At 38.1% G+C, this 10,592-nt stretch overlaps 1 pseudogene; it reads left to right on the top strand.

Moving 5' to 3' along the window:
• Positions 1-4,329: 4,329 nt before the first annotated feature.
• LOC101691304 lies at positions 4,330-6,044 on the top strand (annotated as a pseudogene).
• The last annotated feature ends 4,548 nt before the right edge of the window (positions 6,045-10,592 follow it).

Raw genomic sequence — 10,592 nt, 5'->3', positions numbered from 1 at the left:
AAATGTTTTGTGGACAGTAGGAGTTGAATTAATCTAAATATCATTACATCCCAGGTAGAAGTCTATATTCTCGAGTCCTACTTACCGTTATATTCCAAGAGAATTATGGACTCCATGTGTGGACCACAATTTGTGATAACACAACATAGCCTATCTCAAAGTCTCTCCTACTTCGGGAGAGAATTCAGAGGGAGAACAGATAACGTGAGGCCTCTGAGTCTACTTTATGGATAGCAGCATAGGTATAGGAATTGATACAGAACATGAAAATTATAGCTTTTACATGAGGCAAGCTATATTAATTTTCATACTCAAAATCAAAACACACATGTTCCTTTAAATAAATGATAATGTACTACCGTGTGTGAAAAAAGAGATTCATACCAAAATGTAATCAGTATCTGAAAAATAAATATCTGAAAAATAAATCAGTGAAAATTACAGTGTAGCAAAAATTGATACTAAAATCTGCAGCAATACAAAAGGAGTAAGTTATGCAAAGAATACATTTTTTTCATAAATCGAAATACAATTAATTATAAATGTACCTGATTCATTGAGTGTTAAAAGGCATTCATTTTAGCTAGCTTATAATATGAACCTGGAAAAGTTTGTTGGTTTCTAATTTTGATATACATTTCATTTTCTATAAATATTATGATGAACATATCTAAAAAGTTAACAATAGCCTGGAAAAACAATGCCTAATGAATCTAGTATCAAGAATTATTGAGCACAAATTAACAACACAATTCACAAGTGGTGTAATTAGTTTTTAATTAATAATCCACTTGACCTTTTAGGAAGTAGATGATATTTCTTTATTGCTGAATCACACTAGAGACAAGTAGAAGCTATTCTTCAATATTTGCATCAGGTGTCAAATAGCCTGAATTATTAGTTATCACAATTAGTTTACTTGAAATGCAAATATTTTTCTCCACCAGCATTTTTGTAAGAACTTGAAATTTATCTAGAAAGAATTAACTACCGTTTGGTATTTAAAGAATGCTAAACCATTTTTAGAATTATGGGACCACAAGATCTGAACGATTAAGGGTAACTATTCTGAAAAAAAAGAACATCTCAATTGACTAACAAATTCAGAGTTTACCAATATTTCAGAAAGAAACCGCATATAATCCAAAATAATCAGATACTCAATATCAAGATGGGATTCTTAATATAGTTGGGGGTTTTCCCTGAAATACACTGTGAAGCTTGCTCAGACTCTATTCCTTTTTTAATATTCAAGGATATTACTGTTTATTATTATTACTGTTAAATATTTCTGTTTATTACCTATGTCTTGGAATCCATAAGTATTTATAATAAACTATTCTCTGATATACCATGTAGAAGCTGAAAGGCACTATAAATAGTATCACTACAAAAGCATAAAAACCTCAGGCTTCAGGAAAACAAACAAAAACAAAGATTCCTGATAAAAATCTTTCTTTCTCCTCCCATCAAATGTTTTAATTACCACTTTCTAGTCTGAATTATTTAAAACCTTATCTAGAATAGATTGCAATTCTTTCTTCTTATCTATCTATCCACCATCTATTATTTGTCATCTATCTATTCATCCATCATCTATCAATATTAATTTGTTATAGGATGGATTTACATATTTTTCTCCCTTCCAATTTAAAGGTATCGCTGCCTGAAGTAAGATCTATTCCCAGATTCTTCCATTACATGAGTCAACAACCCTTTCAGATAATAGATGTCATTGTAGATACACATACTTTCTGCTATTTTACAACAAAAAGAATACCACTGTGTAAAATTATACTGGATATTTCAGTCCAGTGATAGAGCACTATCTTTTCTAACACTTAGCCTTGTGAAAAATGTTATACTGCTCAGGAAAAACAAATTTTTCAGGAGATCAACGTCTGTAACGTGAAAATCTGATTAATTTTTTTTATTATTATCAATAGCAACAGTTCTTTCCAGTTTTGCCTCTGCCAAATTTATTTTTTGCATCCTCCAAAGATTGTTCTTATCTCACTGTAGATATTTACTGAAATATTATGTATTCTGTGGCCTGGGTTAAAATAATCATGCTATCCATATATTTTAGAGGTTCAAGTTTTTCAATTACTCTTTCTGGCTAAAAAATTACACAATATTTCATATTATTTAAAAGTAAATAGTTCATTACATTAAAAACGCCAGTCAGAGTAATTAGGAAATATTTCTCTGTTTCATTAGTCCACACAGAATAATAAACTATAAAGGAAAACATACTGAATTGGCATCCCCACTTTTAATTCAGACCCTCAGAGCAAACAAACTATGAACTCCTATAAAGAAGGAATAGAAAAGTGGTTTGGTTTAGTAGATGGTCTAGGAATTCATCTTAGTATGGGAACTATAATAATTTGGAAAAATAGCTTCAGCAACCCTTACAGTAACAATTTAGATCCAAGAAAAGCAGGGTGTTACAAAGTCTTCAGAGACGGCCAAACTGCCTTGTTTAAGATAAAGAGAGAAAAATGTCTTTATTGTTGTGAAGAGGGTGGAGCAAGATGAAAGATCATAGCACTGAGAAGAAAAGACAGAGTGAGATGATCTCAGGGGGAGATACTTCTTAAGTGCTGCTCTAGACTGAATATGCATCCCCCAATTCATACACTGAAATCTTGTTTGGAGGTGGAGCCTGTGAAAAGCGATGTGGTTATGAGGGTAGAACCCTCATGAATGGATTCAATGCTCTTATGATAGAGATCCCAGGAGCTCTTCCCACCAGTGAGGATACAGCAAGAAGTCAGTGGTTTATGGATCAGGAGATGACCCTCACCAGATGCTGAATCTCCTGCCATCCTCATCTCGGACTTCCCAGCCTACAGATCTGCAAGACATACCTTTCTGTTGTTTATGAGGCATTCAGTCTTTGATACTGTTATAGCAGCCCAAACCTAAATATCCACCAACAAATAAATGGATAAACAAGATATGGCATATGGGCACAAGAGAAAGTTATTCAGACTTAAAAAGGACTAAAATTCTGACATGTTACATATGCTAAATGACATTATGACATTATGCTAAATGAAACAAACCAGATACCAAGGGGCAAATACTGTAGACTTTCTCTTATCTGAGGTACCTGGAATAGTCAAATCCATAAAGTGGAATAGTGGTTGCCAGGAACTAAAGGAAGACAAAAATGAGGAGTTAATTTTACAGTTAAACGGGTACAAAGTTTGAGTTTGAGAAAATGGTTAAGCTCTGGATGATGGATGGTGGTGATAGCTGCACAGGATTATGAATCTACTTAGTGCTACTGACTTAAAAACAGTTAAAATGGTAACTTTTGTGTGATGTCTATTTTATCACAATGAAACATATTTTTTGGAAGTCAACAATGGCGGGAAAGAGATTTTCAAGAATTAGGATGTCTTTATTTCCATTTGAAGTTGTTTGTTATACAAACCTCACTGCTTTCTACCACTAAAGTCTTTAGAAAAATAATATTCACGTTGTAAAATTTTTTAGGCTAATGTTGATCAGTGTGGTTCAGCATATACGGAATCAGAAGCCCAAGAGGCAGAGAAGACTGAAAATGTAAGTCCCATGGGAACTTGCATCAGAAAGAATTTTGGACTTTGTAAATCATGCTATTGGGACACATAAGGTAAACTTGTATCCCTGAGATGCAGAAGAGGTCCCCAACTGACATATGCATGACCTTCCCAAAGAAAAGGCCAAAAAAATACTGTGTTTAAACTCTATGAAGTAAGAGGTGCCTATAAAAGAGTTTTATGCTCCATAGGTAGAAGACTTGAGGACCATTTCTTGCTTTGTCCAAGAGGATGCAGCCAACTAAAAACAAAATCATTAACAAAAACTATATTCTTCAAACTCCCTTTGACCCCGCCTCTCCAGATAGATATACTCTGAAGATATTGTATAAGTTTTATTTCTCATTTTAATTAAGATAATCACAAATGTCGTTATATTTACATATAATAAAAATAATACATGAAATATTACTTGTTTACTCTTGAGACATCCAAGTTTTCTTTGGAATATCACTTTTATTAAATATAAACATGTTACCCAAGTTAGTGACCCATGTAGGGTATTAGCTCTTCAGTATCAGCTGTTCTGAGAGGCAGCAGAGCAGAGGAGCTAAGAGTTTTGACAAAACTAGACGAATATTCTGTGGTCTGGGAAAAATCACTTATACCTTTTCGCTTAAAAGACTGCTAGGAACACAGAGCCATCGCCTCCCCCTCGCACTGCCCCCTCCCTGTGGAACCTGGTGATTCAGGCCTTCTTTTATCCTTCCTGGTAGAGGCAGAGTGCCTTCTGGTAAAGTGCTAGGATGGGGAACACGATATTGGGAAGCCTTATCACCTCTGCACGTGGTGATCTGGGTCTCCCCCAAGGGAAACCACCCTACCATCTTCACCACCCAGGACGTGGGCCTCAATCACATAAGTGTGACCCAACACTTTCTTCAACTTTGAGGACATGCAGGAGGTCACCCAGCACTCTGGTGTCCCACAGGGATGACCCTGGTCAGCAGGTGGGGGCTCACTCTTTCTGCAGGGGTACCAGTACCCTTCCAAGGAGCAGCTGACTGCCATGCTCCCTAGGCACAGTATTTTGGGTTCAAGTACATAATTGGATTCCAAGTGGGATCCAGAGCCTATGTGCTGGCCAACTTGGCATTCATCTTCCCCAGCCTGGTGGAGGAGCTGGTGCTGATGAACCCTGATCCTAACAGCAAGGACTAGACTGATTGCATAGCCACCAAGCTCTCTGGCCTGACCTGCACTTTTTATTTTTTTCCATTTTATTTTATTTTATTTCTTTTCAGTGTTCCAGCATTCATTGTTTATGCACCATACCCAGTGCCCCATGTAATATGTGCCCTTCTTAATGTCCACCACCAGGTTCACCCAACCCCACAACCCACTCCCCTCCAAAACCCTCAGTTTGTTTCTAAGAGTCCACAGTCTCTCATAGTTTGTCTCCCTCTCCAATTTACCCCAACTCACTTCTCTCCATCTCCCAATGTCCTCCGTGTTATTCCTTATGCTCCACAAGTAAGTGGAACCATATTATAACTGACTCTCTCTGCTTGACCTATTTCACTCAGCATAATCTCATCCAGTCCCACCCATATTGATACAAAAGTTGAGTATTCATCCTTTCTGATGGAGGCATAATACTCCATTGTATATATGGACCATATCTTCTTTATCCATTCATCAGTTGAAGGGCATCTTCCACAGTTTGGCAACTGTGGCCATTGTTGCTATGAACATTGGGGTACAGATGGCCCTTCTTTTCACTTCTTTTCATCTGTATCTTTGGGGTAAATACCCAGTAATCCAATTGCAGTCAATCTGCACTTTAACTGACACAGTGTTATCCCACCTCTTCCTCCAGGAGGAGCTCGTGAACAATACAGAGCAGGTTCAGAGTTACTGGCAGCAGATTGGAACATAGGGAGCCAACTCACAGCTCTTCTGGAACACGTACAACAACTACAGAGACCTGGACATTAACCTGCCTGGGGCAGTGCCCAATGCCAACAACACTCTCTGCCTGGTGATGCTGGTGGTTGGTGACAGCTGAGGATGGGTGGTGGAGTGCAACTCCAAACCAGATCCAACCACCACATCCTTTCTAGGTGGCAAATTCTAAGGGGCTTCCCCAGGTCACACAGTCAGAAAAGCTGACTGAGGCCTTCAAATACTTCCTGCAAGGTATAGGTTACATCCCCTTGGCCAGCAGGACCAGGCTTGCCTGCATCTCTAACTGGTGCCAGCCACCTCCTGGCCTGGATCCACTCAGAGAGTGGTGAGTGGCTGGGCCCAATCAGTCACACCATGGAGTTGTCCTGTTGGAGCTCTTCACACAGCAAAGACACCCACCTGCCCCTGTTCATAGACTGCAGTCCTCCTCCCAGCTCATTTTGCCTAGCTGAGCCACGGCCTTGTGGTAGAAAGTTGCCTGATCCTCCGTCCCCATGGAAACCTGACAAGGGGTTTGAGGCTAAATGCTGGGATAGCCCATGAGGGTTGAACACACTGCCTGAGAATTTCATGGTGTCTACCTTTGGAAGCCAGTATGTGGCTGAGACTGTGTTGCCTAAGAGTCCCAGTAGATCTCCATTTTTGCCCCCAGGTTCCATGGACTATAACCTAAATAGAAGCAGTGTGTCCAAGGCCACTAGAAACATGGTGTTGCTCAGGAGTGTTCTGATCAAGCTATGCCAACATCTTATGATTCTAAGAAAGAATACAGTTTATCTGGAGAGATATGATCCAAGGTAGTGTGACTTCTGCAGCCCTGCATCACCATCTCAGGACTAATGGAGTAGCTTGGATTGGGGCTTGCGGGTCCTGGGGTAAGAAGTGAAGATTCCTGAGGTGAACATGGACCGGGCTGAGGAGAAAGGCTCTCCAGGTACCCGGGTCCTCTCCTTTTACTGTGCCATACACTTCCTGCACACGCATATTATCAGGGAGAATCTCCTGACCCAGAAACCAGAGCCATTTTTCTTGGAGCCTAAATCAATTGCCACAGACCCTAAAACAATTGAAAGAGGGGAGAAAGCAATAAAAACTCCAGGGCTAAGGTGGGGGGCAGCTGTGTGGGGACTGTTCTGAGACTGAGAGGACTCCTGCATCCACATTTCTTTTGCACATATCGCTCCCTTCTAGAATCTTAGGTCATTACTAGACTGTTCTAGAGCTTGCTGGAATATTAGTCTGTCCCCAATTGTATTCACTCACGTGCTTCCTTTGAACATAGAATGTGACTGTTTATAAAGCTGGTAAATTACTCTTTACTATAGGTAGTGCTGCAAATATTTAATTTGTTTTTTTTTCTGTGTTCTTTCAGATGAGATATCTATAAATATAGGTATATCAGGTTCTCCTGCATGTGGTTTTTCCATCAGAGGTTGTCTCTTTGGTCAAGGTGAACTTTTAATGGAGTTCATTATTTTCCTCTCTGTATGAAATGAAGAACCTACTTTTGTGTATTCTGGTGGCTAATGTCATGAAACTATGAGATGACAAAATGTAAAATAAATAACAATGCTTGTCAAAGTAAAAAAAAGGATTGCTATGGGTATAAAAGGGGTTTGAAAATATTGAGTCTCATCTCTTATTCAGTTTCACAATAAATTGTTATAACTATTACTGTTTATAATCTGCTACATCTAATTTTAAAGCACCTTGCAGAATTAGAGAACCGAAAAATACTTACTGACAATTTATTGATTATATTAATTTTCTGTTGCTCTTGAAATCAATTACCCCAAATTTTAAAGTTTAAACCAACACAAACTTAGCATTTTGGAGTTCTATAGGTTAGAGGTCTAATATAGATCCCATTGGGCTAAAATGTTGTTGGCAGAGTGATATTCCTTACTGATGTCTCCAGGGGAGAGACTCTTTGAGCTACTGGAGGGTGCCCTCATTTCTTGGCTCACGGCTCCTTCCTCCATCTTCAAAAGAACAACCAGCGATAATGTGTCTGTCTGATCTTTCTTCCTTCGTCACATCTCCCTCTGACTCTGAACTCCCTCTGACTCTGAACTCAGTCCAATAATAAGGACCCATGTGATTCAATTGGACTCACTTGAATAATATGAGATTATCTTCACATCTCAAGGTTTATACCTTTTTTTTTTTTTTAAGATTTTATTTTCAAGTTATCGCTACACCCAGCATGGGACTTGGACTCAAAACACCGAGATCCAGAGTCACATGCTCCACCAACAGAGCCAGCTATGCACCCCTAAAGGGTCATAGATTTCATCATATCTGCAAAGTCCTTTTTGCCATGTAAGGTAACACAGTCCCATGTTCTGGGGATTAGGGCATGGACTTATTTGGAGGACCGTTACTCTGCCTGACACATTGACATAATGCTGAGATGATTTTAAACTGTGATTTCTTTCCATGGAGATCCCAACACAGAACATGAGAGTTGTAAGACACCATTCAATATATTGACTATATCCCATGTGAGTCACCTATTTTAGGGGAAATGATGGTAGAACATAATCAACTGACCAAGTAGGGAATCCGTTATTTTAGGTATCTTTCCTATGCCCTAATCAGAAAGGTACTACAATTAGTCAGCTTCCCACTGGGCACAATCCTAGCTGACTCTCAGTATGTTTAAGGCTGATTATAATACCTATAATGCATACTTCATCTGCTGGTTTTATCCATAAACCTCAATAAACTTTGCAAATACCAGCAGTCTCATTTTCCATAACCTCCAAAATAATTTCATCATGCCAATGTTCATGTCGAACACACTGAGCATTCACAAACTTTCGACAAGAAAGACATTGCTTTAGCCCTAGATGAGCTTCCCATCCACTAAATGGGAATGCAGCCTTAGGAGCTGGAAAAAAAAAAGTAATTTATTTCAATAATAAAAAATGATTAAGTTTCGAGTTGCCTGGATGTCTCAGTTGTTAAGAATCTGCCTTCAGCTCAGGTCATGATTGGGATAGGGCCCCATGTCGGGCTTCCTGCAGAGCTTCTCCCTCTCCCACTCCCCCTGCTTGGGTTCCCTCTCTCACTATGTCTTTCTCTGTCAAATGAATAAATAAAATCTTTTTAAAAAAATGATTACGTTTCTTAATGTATTCATTTGGTAGGACTGCTATAACAAAATACCATGCATTGGGTAACTTGGAACAATAGAAATTTTTTCTCTCACAATTTTGGAGCCTCAAAGTCTAGATCAAAGACTCAGTAGGGTTAGTTTCTTCTGGGGACTGTGAGGAATAAATCTGTTCCCTGCCTCTCATCAAACTTCTGGTGGTTTTATTATCAGTCTTTGGTACAGAAGCATCACCCAATCTCTGCCTTCAACTTTACTTTAATCCTCTTTCTTTTACAAGTCTTTCTCCAAATTGTTCACTTTCTGAAAGAACACCAGATGACCGATTTTAACTTCCCTACCTCTGTAAAGATCTTATTTCCAAATAAGGTAATATTCTGAGATATTGGGAGTTAGGATTTTAACATATGAATCTGGAGGGCCCACAATTCAACCCATAACACTCAGTGTTAGAAATTAACTTTTCCATACAGATGCCACTCGGCATCAGTACTTTGGCACGATGTCTGAGAGAGAGAAATAACATTTCATTGTGTGAATTGACATCCTCACATGGCAAAATGGTCATGCAAAACACAATTTAGGAAAAATAATGGTATGAAGCCACAAATCTTCAGAATGAGATTTTGTGCTATCAGTACTCAAGCACTTAAAAAGTGCAAAATTCCTAATGAGAACTCTGTGCCATAGGTCACTTCACTTGTTCCACTGAGAATGGATCAATAGCTCTTGCTGCCTATCTGGTCACTGCAAATAAAATCTGAAAACAAAGTGCAGGGTGCGGCTTAACTATCACAACAGTTAGCACCAACGAAATCATATTTTTCATGTCACAGGCAGTAAACAAAGCACAAATCAAATAGCAGTGAAACTGGAAAGTACTACCATTTTAAGGTATTGACTACAAAATTTCTTATCACTTCCCTGCCAAGGTTGAAGAACAAAGCAACTGATACACGAAGAAGTTAGAATATGTCTATCTGTGAAGATGATAAGAATGGCTTAAGGTCAGATTCTTATCTAAGAGCTTTTTTTTTTTTTGGTCTCTGCTAGGGAATAGTTAAAAAAAAAAAAAAAGACCCAGCCATCTGTCACCCACTATATAAACCTCAAAACAGTCATAAGCATCTTTGTATTCAAGTCAGTTAAACATTCAAGAAATATTTATTGAGCATCTATCACATTCCAACATTCCAGGCATTCTTCTAATCTCCATTACATATCTAATAACAAATAAAACACAATATCTGTTGACAAAAAAATCTTAGTCTTTTTAATTATTCTAAATTAATTATTTCTTTCCAGTTTCTAGGAATATACTCCTATCTCCAGATTGGAATTGTGTACGTGTGTGTGTTTAATGTTTTTTGGCATAATTCTTACATTCTAGATTTTAATTTTTTATTGCAAATATTAAAATATATTTCTTCTTATCTAACACATATTTTAGTTTTTAAGTTGAGTATTTTAATACAGGCTGGTTCATATAGATTTAAAATCTATATATAAAATCTGATATAAAATCTGATATGATTTATTTATTTGAGAGAGAGAGAAAAAAAGAGACAGAGCACAAGCAGGGGAAAAGGCAGAGGGAGAGGGAGAAGCAGGCTCCCCACTGAGCAGAATGTCTGATTTGGGGATCGATCCCTGGACCCAGAGATCATGACCTGAGCTGAAGGCAGACATTTAACCATTTGAGCCACCCAAGTGCCAGTGGCTTAAATATTAATACATTGATAGAAGGAGTGTAGTCTCCTAAATCAACTCTAGGAAGGAAAGCATAATCTAATGAACCAGTATTTTCCAAATTACCAATATATGAAAATAAAAAAATCTTGCATGGGTAGAAGACTGTCTCCAGTGCAGGAAAGACCAGTGGATTTCAATGTAACAGGATATACGTTTACTGATAGTTTCAAAATACATTTTGTAACTTAACCTTTCAGAGACTACCACTTGTTCAATTTTGC

The sequence above is a fragment of the Mustela putorius genome, unplaced genomic scaffold (assembly GCF_011764305.1).
Source record: "Mustela putorius furo isolate JIRA1106 unplaced genomic scaffold, ASM1176430v1.1 tig00003834_pilon_pilon_pilon, whole genome shotgun sequence".
NCBI classification, from domain to species: Eukaryota; Metazoa; Chordata; class Mammalia; order Carnivora; family Mustelidae; genus Mustela; species Mustela putorius.
This window is presented reverse-complemented; position numbering and strand designations above follow the sequence as displayed.